Consider the following 20,782-nt stretch of genomic DNA (forward strand, 5'->3'; position numbering starts at 1 on the left):
ATCCATCTATCTATAAAGGACATAGAGGCTATTTCCAGTCCGTACCTATTCTGATTGATGCTTCTTTGAACTGGTGCGCACGGTCACAGATTCTGGCTAAGGATCAATAGGGAACTGATGTGTGGGTCAGGCCTACAGTTGGGGTCCGTGTTCAGATTTTATGGCGTAGAGGCCAGTTTGGAAGGTGGTGCGTGTGCGTGGGCTGTGCTCCCCTTCCACATCGACACTTGGCGCTGTCCATCATTTTAACTGTAGTGGTTTTTGCCAGATGCCGTGTGTTTTAATTTGCTTGCCACCCCTAGATCTTGATATGGAGGAGCACATCTTTATGTGTGTATTCATATTGCACTTAGAATAGCAGCTGAACAATAGTTACAAGTAATTGGAATCAGGGAAATGTTACTGTAAAAGGAGAGGAAATCCCCGAAGCACTCTACTGTATTACAGAACTTCAGAACCCCCATGGCAGACTAGAGCTGTGCTAGGTAATGTGGGGGAATCACAAAAGTTCATCGCCGCCAATACCTTTTAAAGCAATAAGTCACTGACACCTTCCTATGCCTTTGAGTATAAATATTCTTTCCCTTGGGGTACTGGGGATCAAAAAAGGGCTTTGTTCAAGCATCACTGAGCTACATCCCAGCCTACACATCACTTAAAGTTTATTTTTTATTACATTTGGGGTGTGTGTGTGTGTGTGTGTGTGTGTGTGTGTGTGTGTGTGTGTGTGTTATGTGCATGCTATGATGTATGTGTATGTGTGTATGTGTGGCTCAGAGAGTCTCTTAAAGTTTATAAAATGTATTAGCTCAAACTTATATAATTTCCAAATGTTTAATTGTTATTAATAACAATGCATTGAAAACCCTTGCTTGTGATCACATATTTGGGTACATCTGCAAAGATCAGGCCATTTCAAAATTATAGTACCTTAAGGGCAAAGTGGAGGACAAATAGGACATATGATTAATAAGGCAATTAATTAATTGGAAGACTTCATATCTTCGTTATCCTACTGTGGTTTGTCCTTGATGTGAGCTCACTGATAGATTTGAAGAGGAATCTTCATCCCTCGCTCCAGAAAGCATCCCACCACGGATGGCGAGCAAATGCGTTGAAATGACCATGGCACCAGAGTGGATCCGGGCCCTCCAGATTCTGTTTGGCTCTATATTACAAAACTAATAGTTATTATTATTTATTGAGCATATTATATAGCAAGCTATGTCTCTACTATGGAGAACAGGGGCTTGAAGGAACTGCTCAGGTCACATCCACGGCTAAGAGCAGAGAGCAATGACTGCTTTCATGAGTCATGCACTGTGTGCATGCACTGAGCTCACACTATTTTTTACAGTTCAGGATTCCCTGCCCAGGAATGACCCTCCCCACAGTTAAGATGAGTCTTCCCACATTGATTAGTGTAATCAAGAGAGTCCTCCACTAGCACGCCCACAGGCGTCCCTGTCTAGATACCGTTTCATTGAGATTCCCTTCCCAGGTGACTGTAGATTCTGTTGACAATGCTAACCATCATAACAACCTTATAGCATGGACAGTGTCATCGTCCCTGTTCCTTAGTAAAGGAGCTGAAGCTTGGAAAGGCTGAGAATCTCACAAACAGCGCAGAGCCAGTGATAGACAAGGGGTCCAGCTGTCTGGCTTTGGAGTCTCAACTCTTGACCATCACGTCCATGGTTCTTCGTGACTCTGACCATGCTTTCAGGGTTTATATATAAATGTATTTTACTACCCTGAGCAATGTTGTGTGGCGGGACGATTTCTGGAGAGAGGGCTGAGGATTCCTCTCCATATCCAGTCTTTTGCAGTTTGCTTTGTGGCTCCTCCTACTGAGAGCTGAGGGTTACTTCCCATCCCCTATGATCTGACTTTGTGACTTGCCTGGCCAACAGAAAGTGGTAGAAATGACAATATACTAGATCTTCAGAGATTGCTTTGGATCCCTCTTGATCCTCTGAGGGATGATGAGACATCAGGAGTGAGGTCAGGATAAGTCCCTAGATATCTGAGGATGCCCAAGGTCAGCTGAGGTCAGTCAAGCTCCCTTAAGTCAACCTACCGTTAACTGTAGATGTCAGCGTCAACATTGCTAAGCCTGGTAAACTTCTGGGCTGACCCAAAAGCAGAGCATTAATTGTTGTGTATCACTGAGGTTGATGGTGGTTTGCATCATGATTCTGTTGCTAGATAACACATACTGTGGTAGCGACATACTAAGGATTTATACTGTAATGGCTATATCCAACATATAGGATAATGTTCACTGCAGTGGCTATGTCTAATGGGTGCAGTACCAACAATTAGATCATGAAATGCTTGACAGACCTTAGCACAGTCACTTAGGAAAGTATCTCCTTCCTGAAGTGTATAAGATCTATGCGCCCAGAGTACATGAAAACGTGGTTTTAGACAAACAGCAGACATGTACCATTAAACCACTTAGAAGTACTATGATGGCCATTATCTCTTACTGTACAAAGATATCACAAGCTATGCACCACTGTGTGTGTGTGTGTGTGTGTGTGTGTGTGTGTGTGTGTGTGTGTGTGTGTGTACTGGTCATACTGTTTAAGTTGGATTTTTGTCCTTCATTCCTCAAGGAGCCCAGATTCTATAGATAGGGGCATTTGAAAGACTACAACCCCTCCTGAGCCATGTGAAGATTGCATGGCCCTACTGTGACTGACAGGCTGTCCTCTGAGTCAGTCTCATTGTCTTGCCTAGAAGATCTCCCCCCCACTGACTCACGTGTCCTTCAGAGGAGGCATAGTCTTCCTTTAACAAGCGAGCTTTACCAATGTGCCAAGCTTTCCAGCCTCTGAGATATCCAGATGGCTACCACAGCCCAGTTTCCCCTGCTGCACACTCCAGCGGAACACTTCTGTACTCTTGACCCTTCCTCCGTCCTTTCTGCTCTTCTGCTTCAGCTGTGTGCTGTCCTGTAACCGATTACCACAAGTTAGCAACCCAGTACTGCTCATGCACCTATACTCTGGGAATCGGAGAGTGCATGGGACATGCTTGTCATTGCTCCCAATCTGGGCTTTGACAGAAAGACTTGAATGGAAGGCATTGAAGTCGTATGGACACATACCTGGCACATGGGCTGGGTTAGCTCATGTGGGACAGAGTGCTCACAGGATGGTGGCTTCGTGAAGTCGTATGGACACATACCTGGCACATGGGCCGGGTTAGCTCATGTGGGACAGAATGCTCACAGGATGGTGGCTTCGAGATGGTTGTTTTTGTGGCTAGTCTCAGCAGTATAAAGGCAAATGCTGCAAGAACTTTTGAGATTTCCCTTTGGAACTCAATGTATGGCTTGATAGCTCCCTTACTCTGTTGGTTAAGATAGTCACAATCCTGCCCAGAGTCTTGGAGAGGTGGGGCATAGGCATCATTTCTTTTCTTTTTTCTTTTTTAAAGATTTATTTATTATATTTATATTACACTGTAGCTGTTCAGACACACCAGAAGAGGGCATCAGATTTTATTACAGATGGTTATAAGCCACCATGTGGTTGCTGGGATTTGAACTCAGGACCTTCGGAAAAGCAGTCAGTGCTCTTAACCACTGAGCCATCTCTCCAGCCCGGCATTATTTCTTGATGGGACAATTGTTAGAGACTTTGGAGCCATGTTTTAAATCTGTCTCATTTTAAACTTATCTATTCAGTTTTTCCTAGTTTCTAAGATAATTTCCTATGTGTAAGAATCTTTCCACTGAGCAATAGAGACACCAACCCACCCACAAAACTTTCAACTCAAAGTTTATCCTATCTATAAGAAATGCAGGCATGGGGATGTGGGGTGGTGGTGGGTGGTGGGATGGTGGCGCAGAGACTGAAGGAATGGCCAACCAATAACCTGCCCAACTTGAGGCCTATCTCATGGGCAAGCACCAATCTCTAACACTATTAATGAACTCTGTTATGTTTGCAGACAGGAGCACGTTGTCCTCTGAGAGGTCCCACCCTCACCTGATTCAGATACAGACACCCACAGCTAAACAGTGAATGGAGCTTGGGGACGCTTATGGAAGAACAGAAGGAAGGATTGCGGCCCTGAAAAGGATAGGGACTCCATAGACCAGTAGAGTCAACTAACCTGGACCCTTGGGGCTCTCAGAGACTGAACCATCAATGAAAGAACATACACAGACTGGACCTAGGCCTCCCCGAACATATGCAGCAGATGTGCTGCTTGGTCATCATTTAGGTCCTGAATAGCTAGAGCGGTGGCTCTCCCAAAAGCTGTTGCCTGTACGTGGGATGTGTTCTTCTAGCTGGGCTGCCTTGTCTGGCCTCACAGAGACTTGAAGTGTCAGAGTGTGGGTGGAGGGATACTGAAGGGGACCCACCCGTTCAGAGGAGAAGGGGAGGGGGAATAGGGAAAGGATTGTGGGAAGCAGTGACCAGGAGGGACCAGTGAGTGGGATATAAAGTGAATAAATAAAAAATTAAAATTAAATAAATAAAAAAGAACATTTCCACTGTGGAGAAGATGTTTCAGTAGTTAGAAGTCCTTGTTACCCTTGCAGAGGACCTGATTCAGTTCTCAGCAGTCCCATGGAGGTTCACGATCATCCAAAACTCCAAATCCAGGGGGATTTAGTACTTTGTTCTCACCATGGTAGGCACCGGGTATAAGATCATGCACATGTATACAGGCAAAACATTCCTACACATAAAATAAAATGAATAAATATTTTAAAAAGAATCTTTTCATTGAAAAACAAACAAACAAACAAACAAACAGCCCCCAAACCTTCAGGCTCATACACTGAGAGGAAAAGACACAGATAATTATAAGCGCTCACAGGTTCAGTCACTGTAGCCCTGTTGTGTGCTCTGGAGGTGTGCACTGAGGTTTTTGGAGGAAAACCCATCCTTGCTGGGGTCTCACTAAACCTGGGCAGTGGCCAAAGCCTTGCAAACCCCTAGGGAGGGTCATGGGTGGAGACAGCAGAATACCATTGCAGGCTACAGAGTAAGAGAGGTGCAGTGTGAGGGTTGATGAGTCTCCCCTGGCTGGGGGCTGGGGAGCTGACAGCCAGGAGAGGGGAAGGAGACTGCTTAGAGCCTAACCCTCTGTTCCTAAACATGTTGGAATTGATTCTAGATCTTTGTTCTTGGCTCCAGCTTCCCTCAGACCCGCAGGCTGACTCTGGCTGTCCCCGTTGAACAAGCTCAGTCTCCATCAGTTTCTTGGGGTATGCACCACACTGTGGCAATGAACAAGGCACTCAGGGGCCCGGTTTGACAGAAGAACAAAACATCCAGAAGACGCTCCAATGTGGAATCCAGGAGCCCCGATTCTGTGGGCTACTCACAGGATGACTTTGGACAGGTAGTCAGCCCACTAGGACTCTGTTTCCCCATCAGCCAGTCAAACCAGCACCTTGACCTTGAAGGGCCTCTAAAATCCCTTCAGAACTCCCTGAAGAGAGATGATTCCAGCACACCAGGCACTCCTAAAATTTCAATCTCCAAGCTCAAGTTTATTTTCTATCTTTTGCCTTACTGCTGGCTGGCTTGCTCTTGGTGTAATTTATTTAAACTGAGCCATGCTGAGCAGTTTGGAACTGAGTTTGCATGAATCACTGTCCATAAAATCGAGTTAAGTGGATTTCACTGCACACGGTGCACCTGTGTACACACACTGCAAGAAGAAGCCGGATTTTCTCAGCTCTTCCAGACGCCCGTTAGAATTGCTTCTCCACTGATACAGCATTCACCTGTATTTATTGTCCATTGTTATAACAGCCTCCTCCGAAAGCTGAAAGTGAAGCGTTCGGAGCAATTTCTCCTGCAGATCATTTTATATAGCTGTCCAGGTTCCCTATCTAGCCAGGAAAACTGACATTGATTTTCCCTATTTTATCAGAGTCGACACATATCAGATCCACCTCCAATTCAGTCATCCCACAAATTTTTATTGAGTGTTATATGAAGTCATCTTGAGGTAGGTACAGGGCTGAGGGTCAGTGTTCTAAGACCTTACAAACTGGGTCAAGCATTGAGCAACGACTTGGGGTTAAACCATGTGAGAAGCTGCTGCTGGGCAGGAAATAGCATATTCACTACATTCTGAGTGGGAAGAAGTCAGACACAAGGCAGTTGATACAGGGAAGGATTAGGGGGAGTTTGGGAAAGATGTTGAGCGGGTGAGGGTGACTTCAGCTTAGACCGTTGCCCACATGCATCCCCCTCTGTCCCTCTGACAACCTGGACAGCCATCACCCGAGTTCATCGTGTTCTGTAAAAGGATGTGATGATAGAGTGGGGGTGGAGATGACATTTATGAGAGAAATGCCCAAAGGGTCTGCTCTGGTGCTCGTGAAAATATATTTCAGAGCCAGTGTGAAGGATTATAAAGGGATTTATTTCATTTTGTAGCACAGCCAAAAGCACAGGTAGGCTGTGACTAAAATGGTGGCTCAGGAGACTGGCTGTTTGTACCTTTGTTCTGATTTTCTATCATGATATAGGAAGTATGTGGTCTCCGTGCTGCCACAGAATAAACAATTTGGTTGTCCAGGCTGCTTTCAAATGTTTCTGCAAATTCACTTTTGTTTGCCCTCTGTGAGGGCCAGAGAGACACAGGGATATTGAAGAAGGTCATAGTGGGGTCTGTGCTGGTAGTTTGTTTATATGATGCCCTTGAGAAAATCAAGTTGATTAAAGCCACTTCGTTTTGGACATACTTGCTTGGATACATGACCTAAGCAACATTTGGCTTGCTTCATTGGATCTGCTGGTGGTGCTGTTTTGGGCTAAGTCACGCCCACACGTTCCCAGGAACCATTTGGGAAGCTGATATGCATAGATGGCACCATTACCTGGAGCAGTAATGTTATCCTCTGGTGAGCAGTGCTGGCTGGTGGAAAGACACATGAGGCACACACACAACTTGGAAATTTCTTCTAAAACCCCAAGAATTTTAAACACTTTCACTGCAAGGCCAGAGAATTAGGGCCAGCTGCTCTTCCAGAAGACCAGGATTTGGTTGGAAGCACCCACATGGTGGGTCGGAAACGTCTGTAACTCCAGGTTCAGAAGATCTGACTCCTGCTGCTGATCTTTGAGGGCACCAGGCATGACGTGGTACACGTGTGTACATATGTGCAAGCAAAATACACACACACACACATAAAACAAGTAGAAATATTGTTAAGTTTTTTCAGATTTTATTTCTTGTGTGTACAGGAGGCTATGCATGAGTCACAGTGTGTGTGTGTGTGTGTGTGTGTGTGTGTGTGTGTGAAGTCAAGTAACACTTTATGAGAGTCAGTCTTCTCTTTCCACCATATGGGATCCAGAAATCAAGCTCAGGTTGTTGGGCTTGGTGACACCTATCATTATTTGCTGACGCAGTAAAGTATTTTTAAATTTGTTTTAAATTTATGTACATTAGTGATTTGACTATGTATGCCTGTTTGAGGCCAGATCCCTTAGAACAGGAGTTACAGCCCCTTGTGAACTGCTTTGTGGGTGCTGGGGATTGAACCCAGGTCCCCTGGAAGAGCAGCCAGTGCTCTTAACTGCTGAGCCATCTCTCCAGCCCCCTGCAAAATCTTTCAAAGTCAGTTGTCAGTTGGTGTACCCTAACCCCGACCCCAATTCTCACCACCGAGCCTTTTTTTATTATAATTTTCCCCTTAAACCTGGTCCATGAGGGACAAGTAACCCTGGAAAAACAAATGAGTATATAGAAAAGTCTAGCACACGAAATCTGGACAAGGTGTATAAACAGAAGTCAGAGATGATTATTCAAAGAAGCAAGAAATGTATCAGATACTGTCTCTGGGAATGAAGGATAGAATTCTGTATCTGAGTATTAGATAATAACCTAGTCCTACTCAAAGCCAAAGGCTGGGTTCATCATCGCCTACAAGTGTTAAAGCCAGGGGACTAGAGAGGTGCTTGGAGGTTACAAGTACTCCCTACTGTTGCAGAAGAGCCAGGTTCAGTCGTCAGCACCCAGGTGATGGCTCCGCACCATTCCCAACTCCAGTGCCAGACGATCGGATGCTTTCTCCTGAATTTTGGGGACACAGGTATGCTCGTGGTGCTCAGACTTGTAGGTACACACGACAAATACCCATACATATAAATAAAATCAATCTTTAAAAAAACATTGTAAATGAACCCACAACAACAACAACCAATGACAAAAGAACAACTCCAGGGACTCGGACCTAGAGGAAGACTGATAGAGAGCATGAGGCTTGTGCATCTAATGGACTCATCAGAATCCAGGTGTAGCTGCTCAGCACGTCTAATAACGCACGTCTGAAGTGAGCTGTGTCCTGGCCTAAAGTATGCATCTGGACTTGGAGACTAAGCAAACAAGAAGAGACGTGGTTATTTGTGTGTTTTCTTTTGTAGCAGGACCTATCTTGCGTATTAACTATTTTATCTTCTTTTAATTTTTTAGTTTTATTATAGTATATGGGTATTTAGTTCACATGTACATCTGTGCAGCCTGGTGCCTGACGACCACGGAGGCCAGAAAATGGAGTTGGATCCTGTGGAACTGAAGTCTTTCTGGGAGAGCAGCAAGCGCTTTTAACCAACAAGCCATCTCTATCGCCACTTTAGAGCATGTACAGCAGCAGAATTTAGTGCACCCACGGTTCTACGCAGCCTTCTCCTCTATCTAGCATCTTCATTATGTCAATAGAAACACCTACCCAGCCAGCAGGGACTCCTACCCCACTTCTCAGCCTCTCTTAAATACCAGCCTGCTTTCAGTACCTATAGATCCGCCTATTCTGGATATGTCACTCAAATGGGATCTCGTGTACATAACTTTTTGTCCCAGGAGTCTTCGCTTTGCATAGTTTCGAGGCTTATCCGAGGGGTTACAAAGAGGCCCTCCGTTATTTTTCATTGCTCATTAGTACTTCGCTGTATTAACACACCAAATTCTGTGAGACAGGTGTGTTGCCCCCCATACCAAAGGCAATAGCATGGCACTTTAGTTCACCAATCTATCTTCTGATAGACGTTTGACTTATTTTACCTTTGTTGCTGCTGTTTTATAGCTCAGGCAGGCTTTGAACTCATAACTCTCCTGCCTCAGTTTCTTGAGAGCCGGACTTACGGGTGTACATCAATCAGCACACCTGGCTCCGTCTTCGGATTATTTCCCATAGTGATGCCGTGAGTGTGAATGTTCATGCACAGGTTTGCATTTCAATGTCTTTTTTATTTTCTTTTGGTCTTTACCTAAGAGTTGACCTGCTGGGTCATGTGCTGTTTGACTTCTCTTTCCAGAGTGGATGAACCATTTTATGTTTCCATCAGCAATGATCTTAGGTTCCAACCAATTTCTTCACATACTTGCCAACTCTTGCTACTTTGCATTAAAAACATGTAACGGGGCTATAATGATAGTTCCGTCATTTGCCTGCCAACCAAGTCTGATTATTAGGATTCATTATGGAAGGGCAAAACCAACTCTGAAAGCCAGAAAGTTGCCCTCTGACCTCCACCCATACGACATGGCAGGCACACAGTTAAACAGCATTCTCTCTCTCTCTCTCTCTCTCTCTCTCTCTCTCTCACTGAAAAATTACTTACAGCCACTCTAATGGGTATAGAGATCTCTCATTATAGATTTTAAAAATTAACAGTAAGCTATTTTAAGAGTTATTTCAGATTCATAGAAAGATTAATCAGAGTAAAGAGAGTTTCCATTTGCCTTCTATGTCCACTCATGCACAACCTTTCCTGGTGTCAACCACAGTGGTACATTTGTTTCAGTCAGTGAGCTTACGTGGATACACCATCATGTCCCCAAGTCCACAGGTCATATTAGCACTCACTCCCAGGGTCATACAGTCCGTGAGTCATGACAAACACACAGCGGCGTGTATCCACTGCCACGGCATTATCCCCCGTACAAGCAGTTTCGATGCCCTCAAACCCTATGTCCTCCTCATTGTGGTTTTGATTTGCATTTCTTTAATGATTGATGGCATTCAGCATCAGTCCAGTGGTTTTCAAACAGAGTCTAGAAAAGCCCCCTGAGGCCCACCGTGGTGAGAAAGAGGGGAAGGCAGAGCAGGTGGCAAGAGTATTCAAGACCCTCACAACTCCATCTGTCTCAAGTGTCTCTCTTTCATAAAATTGTCATGTCATGATATACTCTGCCAGCACCAGTGGTGCTGAGGCCAAGCCAAGCTTGACACTTGATTTCGTGTCATCTACATTGACTCTTAGCTGATGTCTTGAGGTAGTTAAAATCTCAAACTGAGAATAAAGGTGGATTTTCTAACTTCTAGTTCATTCTATCATCTGGTCGGTAACAACTTAAATAAACCCAACTACCGTGTCTTAAATGCTTACATTGCGGCATATATAAGCCACTGTCATGATATAAGCACTGTCATGAAATTCTATCATGATATATCTGTTTCACATCTTGAAGAAGCATGTTCACAAAGTTGTGATGGTTAACTTTTATTGTCAACTTGACACAACGTAGAATCATCTAGGAAGGGAGTCTCAATGAGAAGCTATCTAGGTCGGATTGGTCTGTGGGCACTGGGGACTAGGGAATTATCTTAAGTTAAATGATGTGGAAAGACCCGGCCCCACTGTTGGTGGCTTCATTCTCTTGGATATTGTTGTCCAGCAGTTTCCTCTGTGATTAAAGCATCCCATCCTGCAGGGAAGACAGAAGGTAAACAATTCATAATAGCTCCAGGAAGTCTCTGAAACTGATCAGACTCACTTCATCCTTCCCTCCCAGAAGCAGTAAAGATGACTGAGAGTCACTCTTAGACAAGCCAAGTTGCAATAAAGACTTAGGCCAGACCAGATGCCTGGAGGAAGCAGATACCAGCTGAGCTGCTTGGGAGAGATGTAGACCAGTTGAGTCCCTTGGAAGGGACCGACCAGTTGAGCTGCCTGCATGCTGTGTAGTGTGTTCCAGGTTCCCAGCTTTGTGAGCTGTCAGCCCTGCTGGGGTGGGCTTTGCTGATGCAACTGTCTTTGATTCATTTCTGCTCCTATAAGCAACCCCTCACCCATATTCTTATAAATAACCCCAACAAAAACTCATTGGTTCACCAAGTTTGACTTTGGTGATGTCTGTACTTTGTCTTGTTGTTGGCTCCTTATCTGGGGTGGGAAGACACGCGTGTTGCTTCACCCTAGGGAAAGTCTTGTCATACAACAGATACAAGTGGCAAAATGTGGCCAAGAACATCAGGTAAGAAAGTGAACATGGATCCATCTACTTCTCTCTGCTCTGGACTGTGGATAGCACACGGCTAGATGTTTGAAGGTCCAGCCTTGACTTCCCCATAATTATGGTCTACAGCCTGGAATTGTAAGTGGAAATAAAACATTTTCTCACTAAGTTGCTTTCGGTCGGGATATTTTACCACAACAAGAGAGATGAACTGGAACACCCATAAAATGGAGCCGTCTCCCTGGGCAGCAAGGCTCCTTCCCACCTCGCTCCATCTTCCTTCCACACACACAGAAGTCCTGCTGTTCTGTGTGGAGGCCAGCCCCCACCTCAACATCCTCTCATTGCTGGCCTGTCTTCCCTCCCATGATAAACTCTTACACCACCTCTTTCTCTTTTTAAAGATGTATTCATTTATTTTATGTATATGAGTACACTATAGCTGTCTTCAGACAGACCAGATCCCATTACAGAGGGTTGTGAGCCACCATGTGGTTGCTGGGAATCGAACTCAGGACCTCTGGAAGAACAGTCAGTGCTCTTAACCGCTGAGCCATCTCTCCAACCCCCCACCACGGGCCTTCAATACCAGGACACTAGGTTTTCTCCAAACCCCTGCAGAAGGCATCGGTAGTCTCTTTTCAAGTGAAGGAAGTTAAGTCTTGCCTGAGTAAAATCAGTAGCCTGGGACCACAATTCTCAGACTCCTGTGCTTATTAACTTAAAGAGAGCTATGAACCTCTCTTTGCTTCAAGTCACTGGACTAGGTACAATGCTAGAGAAGAAGATGGCATCTATGCATCCATCCAAAGTCTTTATCCTCAAAGATCGCAGATGAATGGGAGAAGTAGACAGGAACACAAGTGTCTATAACACAGATGATCCATTAATAACAACAAGATGGTTTCAATCCCCATGCAGGAGGAAATCCATATATAGTCTCTGATTGTTCCCAAACTGGAACTAATAGCTTTATCAATAACACAGAACAGCTGGTTAACACACTGTCACTGTTATGAGGGTTACATGCAAATGTGCATGAGCAAGGAGATCACTTTCTACTGTTCATGCATGTTGAGCAGTGTCCCCAGCATTTTCAGTGGGCATGGGCCATACCAAAGCTCACTGCAGTATTAGCAGGATGTGTCTACAACACCACAGTAGTGGAACAGTATTTGCAATAGTTATTAATATACTTGTTTTTTTTTTTCCGGAGCTGAGGACCGAACCTAGGGCCTTGTGCTTGCTAGGCAAGCACTCTACCACTGAGCTAAATCCCCAACCCCGCAATAGTTACTTTCTACAGTTATGAATTAACCATATATCTTCATGTGTGTTTATATTTCTCTTGTCTGACAATAGTGCCATGTGCGGTCTGTAATTGTTCATGTGCACAGTTTTGATAAGTTTTACCTTTTTATACAAGGTACATACATGGATACATTTCACGGTAGGAAATGATAAAATAGACTATTATCTACATATGTTTTATACATTCATGGGGTGCCTAATTTTTTTTTATATTTATAGTCTACATGGTCTCTCCCAAAAGCTTTTCAATTTGTTAACTCCCTAAACTATGTCTAAGTGGGTCCACACAAATTGATCCTGTGATGTTTCAGGGCCAACTGTATAAGCTAAGAATTGGAGGTATAATCACGTACATGTGCAAGGATTTTGCTAAAGCTGGCTCAGTTGTATACCACGGAAAAGCCCAATAAACAGAGGCCTAATGAAGAGGAATGTCTATTGCTTTATCACCGAAAGGAGGTCTGGAGGAGAACAGACTCCTGACTCGGCGTCATTTGAGACCTAGTCTCTTCTGACACTTTAGTTTTTAAGGCTTATGGCCCAAAATAGCACTGAGACAGAGGCTACTCTACCTGCATCCCAGGTAGAAAGAAGGGAGGGGAGGAGGGTGAACAAAGAACACACATCAGCTGAGTCAGTGCATACTGCCCACTGCACGCTGCCTGCTGCCTGCTGCCCGCTGCCCACTGTCCGCTGCACACTGCCTGCTGCCCACTGCCCACTGCCCGCTGCCCACTGTCCGCTGCACGCTGCCTGCTGCCCACTGCCCGCTGCCCACTGTCCACTGCCCACTGCCCATTGCCCGTTGTCCGCTGCCCGCTGCCCACTGCCTGCTGCCCACTGTCCACTGCCCACTGCCTGCTGACCACTGCTCACTGCCCGCTGCCCACTGCCTGCTGCCCGCTGCCCACTGCCTGCTGTCCGCTGCCCGCTGCCAGCTGCCTGCTGCCCGCTGCCCACTGCCTGCTGCCTGCTGCCCGCTGCCCGCTGCCCACTGCCTGCTGCCCGCTGCCCACTGCCTGCTGACCACTGCTCACTGCCCGCTGCCCACTGCCTGCTGCCCACTGCCCACTGCCCACTGCCTGCTTCCCACTGCCCGCTGCCCACTGCCCGCTGTCTGGTGCCCACTGCCTGCTGCCCACTGCTCACTGCCCGCTACCCACTGCCCGCTTCCCACTGCCTGCTGTCCGCTGCCCGCTGCCCACTGCCCACTGCCTGCTGCCCACTGTCCACTGTCCGCTGCCCACTGCCCTCTGTCCGCTGCCTGCTGCCTACTGCCTGCTGCCCACTGCCCACTGTCCACTGCCCATTGCTCACTGCCTGTTGCCCACTGCCCACTGCCCTCTGTCCGCTGCCTGCTGCCTGCTGCCCGCTGCCCGCTGTCCACTGCCCACTGCCCGCTGCCCACTGCCCACTGCCCGCTGCCCGCGCCTGCTCCTCAGAGGCTCCACCTTCCCCTCACAGCTTGCCAGCTGATGTGTGCTGACAGCCTCTGCTACTTGCATGGGGAAATGAAGGCTGGATTAGCTCATCTTTTGTCACACCCAGTAGAACTGGAGTTTTACTCCAAGAAATAAAGAGAAAAACAAATGTTTAGAAACAATGAGTAGTCTGCCATAAATGTTTACTTGAAATACTTAAATAAATTCATTTTAGTTTTAATTATGTGTATATGTGTGTGGGGGGGAATGAGTACACATGTGAGTTCAGGTGCCTTCTGAGTCTTGGAAAGGGTTTTGAGTCCCCTGGAGCTGTAGTTACAGGCCATTGTGAGCTTCCTGGTGTGGATGCTGGGAACCAAACTTGGGTCTAGAAGAGCAGCAAATCACCACCAAATAATCTCTCCAGCCCCTGACATACTTTTTGTTTTTACTAGAAAAATTGGCAAAGATTGCAACCATCTGAAAGCTTATTTAAGTCTCAATAAATCTATTAATCCATCAATCACAAACTTCTTAAATGCTGCGTTAGGAAGGCATTCAGTGGTGTGGAGGAACACTTGCAACACTCCATGAAGTGCTAGTTCCTGGGCTCCATGCAAACTAGAACCAGGAAGAAAAAGAAAGTTACTTGATGATAGAAAAGAAGTATGGCCCCGTGGCTGACTTTTAAGAAGAATCCTTAGTAACTCAGACATGTATCCGTGGATGGTATGATATGTGTGCAGTATTACATGCATTCATGGGTGGAGTGATGGGTGGAATCTGCTCTACAGTAGAAAAGAAAGAATGAGGTGGTTGAGCATGGGTCTGACACAGATGGCAGAGAGTGTGATCACTGTTGAAGCCGAAAGTGGTAAAGAGAGATGTGGGATTATGTTTTAGGTATGTCTGAAGATTTTCCATGATAAGAAGCTTTTAAAAACAGACTAAGTAGGAATCTCTTGACCTCTGACTCACTCTCCAAAGGAACCAATAATACCTACCTGTCTCCCAAGGTGGAGTCGAATTCAATATAATCATAGGGTGTATGAGCGATGTTGAGGTGAGGGAAAGAACCAGCAGTGGTACTCACTCCTAGCCGGATGGGACTGGAATAAAGCAAGTTCTGTCCTTTGACTCTGTCTCCCTGCTTCCACATCCCCAGAGGTTGTAGGGAATGCTGGGTAAGTGTGCAATGTGAATCCAGTGGCAGGGCTGGCCTCCCAGCCCTCTAAGAGTGCTCCATGGATACTAGCCCTGGACCACAAACTGTGTACACATCCACTCAGTCCACTGCAGCAGCCTGGTTCACAGGTGCCATGCTCCATTGACGGGCTGTGGGGCCACTGATGAGCAACTCCCTCTCAAAGCCTCACTCCTTCTTTCTAAGAAGTGTCTGAACAAAGAATCTTTTGATATGAGTTTTATGGAGAATTTGGTTCTGGGGCCCTCTTCTATTGATTTTCAGGAGATAAATATTAATTATATTAGTAGCAGAAACCAGTCAGCATTTATTGAATGTCAACTATGGAACAAGGATTAAAAAGTTAAGCGCCTTTTATGCCTAAACTCATTTAATTCTCCATGAAGTAGGTCTATTTTAATTTTGTTTTAAAAATGAAGAGTGACCTCACTAAGGGTAGATGGTCAAGGTCACAGAGCTGAACTTTAAACCCAGGCAATGTGACTGAGTCCAAACCTGCATGGGAAAGAGGTAGACCATGTGGCATTTAACTGCAGCTCTGTTCACAGGGCTGAGAAGCTCTGGGTCTGTGGGGCAGGAGGGGAACCAAGCACATTCCCAAGGACGAAGAACCACCCCAAATGTCCACAGAGGGGCTGAGAACCAATAGATTTTCAGCATCCCACTAAGGTAAAGAAGATACCAGACCGAGGGTTAGGGGTACTAAGGTCTGAATGTTGTCACTAAAATTCATACTGAAATCTTCACTGTGAGGTAATAAGAGGGTGGGAAATTAATGTGGGGCATCTGCAGGGGAAACTTTTAGGAAATAATTCCATTTCAATGGGATCTTAAAGATCATTGTCTCGAAGTCAATGTAGCTTATGATTGTATATGAAGGACGGAGAGACCTCAGCTGGGATGCTCAGTCCTTCCACTATGCAACATCTCCATTATCACCACCACCACCACCACCACCACCACCACCACCACCACCACCAGCAGCAGCAGCAGCAGCAGCAGCAGCAGCAGCAGCAGCAGCAGCAGCAGCAGCAGCAGCAACAACAACAAAGCCAGACAGGGACACCTGACCTTGAATAACCTAGGCCCAAATAAACTTACTTTCCTTACACATTATGCAGTGTATGGTATTCAGCTATTTTTAAAAAAGGCTAAGTTAGCTGGCATAAAACCATTTGGTTTCATGGTGATCATTTGGTTAGCCCATACCTACTGAATGCTACTGTGAAATTTTTTATTTATTTTGTGTCAGGGGCACATATATGCACACGTGTACATGCCAGGGTCAGAGAACATTTGCAGGATGAGTTGGCTCTCTTCATCATGTGGGTTCTAGGCGTTGAACTTGGATCATCAGGCTTGGCAGTAGTAAGTGCCTTTACCTGCTGAGCCATTTGGCTGGCTCTGTAATCTTTTTAATGTCATCTTGACAGAGGGAGAGAATACCATTTGTATGAAAGGAGAACCAGGCCATGTGCTTGATAGCCCTTCACAGTCTTGCAAGGGCCCAGAGTCTTCTCCACGTCATGGATATGGATGGAGTGGATGCCTTCATTTGGACAAAGCGACGTAAAACAACCAGCAGTGTTCCAGGAGAGAAAGAGTGTGTGCCAGCCCAGATCCACAAGAGTGCATGTACCTCCAGCAACTTTCTACTTCAACACTGTTTTGAAGAACTAGCCCCCGCCCCACTTTCTGCTTATGTTCTTGAGGAAGGGCCATGAATGGGACTCTAGGGACTGCATCAATGTTTACTTGGAGTGTGATCCTTGAGTGAAAAGACAGAGACCGGAAAGAACACAGATTCACCCTCAACAGCACCCATGCGACAGTACCTGGCTTGTTAATGTCTGACACCTGACCACTTAGATCTTCTTCAATTATACCTATCCTATGGTATTACCTTCGTTCACTAAAACTCTGCAGGTAGTATATCTGTTGTCCATTTTTAAAATCCACATAGGGTTCAGTATTAAATGTCAAGTACTTTTTAAAAGGCATCTTTAATCCTAAAGACATACCTTACCTTCCTCCCTCAAGGCCAGGACCTAAGTCCCTTTTCTTCCCTTTCTTCCAGAGCTTCCTGGGTCAGGATAGGAAAGGGCTCTTGTCAATGTGCTAAGCCTTACCTTGAGGGATGAGTGAAGACACCCTTTAAATTACCCATAAAACCCTTTGATTCACTCAGGAGAGGTTGCCATGGGCAATTTGCTAAGCTTATTGATTATTTTCTGTTTAAATTAAAGTTTGATGTCCTGGAACAGGCTGTGCAGTGCATGGAGTTAATGGAAAAGGTTGAGATGGAGGGGAGAGACGCTCACTGGGGAAATGGAGGGTATTCAAGGAGAAAACAGGGAGTCTATGAGGAAGAGATTGCCAGCACCAAGTTGTAGTAAATATGATCGCAATAAAAAAGATAGAGAATGGAATTCTTTTACGGAGAAGGGCAGCTTCCCAACATGTAAAGCTCTGGAGAGACAAGGGGAAGACATGCCAATTATACAAATGTTTGTAGAGGGTTTATTATATGTTAAGCATTGCACTGGGCCAGGGAAGAATAGAGAAGGCAGCACCAAGTTTAACTTAGTAGAAGTCTATAGCTCTTAAGAGGAGGGGCCCTGGGTCAACTGAATTCCCGATGCCTGGTGTATTTGTCAGTTTTCTGTTGCCCTAACAAAATACCAGAAGTAGTCTACTTTATAAAGAGAAGTTTATTTATCTCACATTTCTAGACATTCAAGACATAACATTGACATTATCTCAATGTTCCAGTTTCATTCTGTTCCTGTGATAAATCACTATGACTACAGGAACCTGGGGAGGAAAGGGTTAATTTACCTTACACTTGCAGGTCTAACATTAAGGGAAGCCAGGGAAGTAACTCAAGCAGAAATCTGAAGGAGAAATCATGGAGAATGCCAATTGTTGGCTTGCTCTCATGCTCATGCTCAGCTAGCTTTCTCATACATCCCGAGACCACCTGCCTAAGGAATGGTTCCACCCACAGTGGGCTGTGCCTTCCTACATCAGCTAATAATCAGGATGGATCCCCTTAGACAAGCCCACAAGCCAGCTGAGCTAGGCAGTCCTTCTGCTAGGTTTTCCTAGGTGACTCTATGCAGTGTCAGGTTGACAGTTACTGGTAACTATGACACTCAGCAAAGTCCATGGCAGCAGTCTATGTAGATGAGGTCAATCACCAGACAGGAACTAGAAGGTAGTTATTCAGGTTTCAGATTTTTATAAGGATTCATTCATTCAGAGACCCAAGAGTATGACCTCAATCCCTTATGAGTGTGATGTCCCCAGTGACCTTCCACTGAACCTTCAAAGACCCACCGCCTATTGGGACACTAAAGACCAAGGCTGCAATGCATGAATCTTTATAGGCCAGACTTCATCCTACCACAGTTGAATCATCCTCATGCAGGTGCTCAGTACTTACCCCCAAACATCCTGAATCAAATTCTGGAGTGGGCCCCGTCCCTTGCAGGAAATCGAGATGTGGATTACAACCTGAGGAACTCGATGAGTAGAGTGGACTTCAGAGGAGGCCAGACTGGCTTCATGACTGCCACCATCTGTGGCCACCTTATCCTGGCAGGCATTATGCTAGCTGTGGGATATGAATTACGACATTTCATGCTCATGGCAGCTCTTCAAATAGAAGATTAAAAAGAAACATTCTGGAAATGAGGATGGCAGAATTCAAACACAGAGCTTAACTGCCCTGCTCAAAACTGCCTTCCAGGTTCCCATCCCCACAAGCTCTGTGGTTCATTCTGTTTTGCTCGATGTGATCTTCAGATAGACGTGGTTTCCCCACACAAGCGCTATCATGAGATTTTAGATGCTTAAGGACAAAGAGGAATGGTAAGGAGGGCAGAGAGTATGGAATGGGTTAGGAAGAGGTCAGAGGCACAGAACTGTGAGGAGAGACCTGGGTAATGCCCCATCTCACACAGTTACTGTCCGTGGAGCTGGAATGCAGAATCTCAAGGAAGCACAGATCTTACCAATGAGGCCAAGTGCCCTTTGACTTGCTTACGGATATTCTTAGGCCTGTAGGCTCTGCTATTAAAATGTTTGCCTTCTAGTGTGGTTGTAACAAAGTATTTGCTTCCTAGGACTCCTGTTACAAACTGCCACTAAACAGGGCTGGCAAGATGGATCAGTGGGAAAAAACACTTTCTGCTAAGCCTGACAACTTGAGTTCAATCTCTTGAGACCCACAAAACTCACACGGTGGAAGAAGGGAGTCAGCTCCCACAAATTTTCCTTGGACTGCCACCTGGATGCCCTCAACAAATAAATAAATAAATAAATAAATAAATAAATAAATAATAAATGAAGTAAAAAAAAAACAAAACAGAGTTCCACTTACCTTACAGCTTAAGTCAATGTGTATATTCATTCTCCTATAATTCTGGAGAGTAAAATTCTAAAAACAAGAGGCATAGTCTTTCTAGAGCCCCAGTTCTCAACCTGTGGGTCATGACCCTTTGTGGCTCCCAGTCCCATATCAGATATCCGGCATATGAGATATTTATATGATGATTCATAGCAGTAGCAAAATTACAGTTAAGAAGTAGCAACAAAATAATTTTATGGTCCGGGTCACCACAACATGAAGAACTGTATTAAGAGGTAGCAAACTGGGAAGGTCGAGAACCACTGCTTTAGAGGTTTCTAAAGGAAATTTATTTCCTGCTGGTTTTTTACTTGTAGGGGCTTCTTGTGTTCCTTAGCTTGTGGCCTTCCCTCGGTCTTCCAAGGCGACAGGTTAGCATTTCTCCTCTCTGAATTCTGTTCTTGCAGCTTTCTGCCTGGCTCCGCCTCTTTTGCCTTCTCAGAAGGAACGTGTAATTACCCAGAGTTCCTTCCCATCTCCAGCTCCAGTTTGACCACATCACCAGGTCTTTTGGCCAAATAATGTAATGTGGTGACAGGTTCTCGGGATTAAGATGGGAACACTGGGAGCGGGGCCACCCTTTCCATTCTTAGGAAGTCCATCTCTCCTCCCGGAATGGATGAGGTAATACTTCTTGGCTCTGGTCTTACAGGATATATGCAGATCGTTTCAACCACAAGTGTAACTATTACCATTCTCCTTAGAGAAGTCAGGTTAGAAGGGCGGCTCTGATGCTTCAGTCCTGGCATACAGGAGGCAGAGGCAGGAGGTTACAAGGTCAGCCTAGGATACATAGTAAGGTCTTGTTAAAAAAATAAAAAACAAACCAAAACAATGTTTATGCACCTTGTTGTGTCCTATTATGTTGAAAAGCACTTGACTCAGTGTCTACTACAATGTGTGTATTTGAGGGTGGTGTACTCAGTGACAGGCAGTTGCAACAATTGGTTAGATTTCTTTTAGAGCCCTAACTACAGGTCAGAGCAGATGGAGCTGAGGCCAGTTCTCTTGAGGAACCAACCGTCTGATGACTCAGAGTATCATGTAATGCTTGGAAGAGAAAAAGCAATAAGCTCAGGTCCCACGATGCCCCAGTGACCATGAGCCTATGGCTCTGTCCTTTGCTCTTACTAAGGGTCAGAATGTGTCTTCAATCTCAGGAAGCAGTTCTACCCACACCCATTGGAGACTGCTGCTGCTCCCTCGGAG

The 20,782-nt window shown here is 45.4% G+C and overlaps 1 long non-coding RNA gene across 1 annotated transcript; it reads right to left on the reverse strand.

The window, feature by feature from the left end:
* Window positions 1-10,476: 10,476 nt before the first annotated feature.
* Window positions 10,477-20,183, reverse strand: LOC147995613 (uncharacterized). The gene is made up of 3 exons (XR_015684963.1): window positions 19,547-20,183; window positions 18,608-18,778; window positions 10,477-10,695 (listed from the first exon to the last, which is right to left on the reverse strand). It is a non-coding gene; the product is annotated as an uncharacterized LOC147995613 (long non-coding RNA).
* Between the last annotated feature and the right edge of the window lie 599 nt (window positions 20,184-20,782).

Source organism: Rattus norvegicus, chromosome 3 (assembly GCF_021556685.1).
Source record: "Rattus norvegicus strain SHRSP/BbbUtx chromosome 3, alternate assembly SHRSP_T2T, whole genome shotgun sequence".
NCBI lineage: Eukaryota > Metazoa > Chordata > Mammalia > Rodentia > Muridae > Rattus > Rattus norvegicus.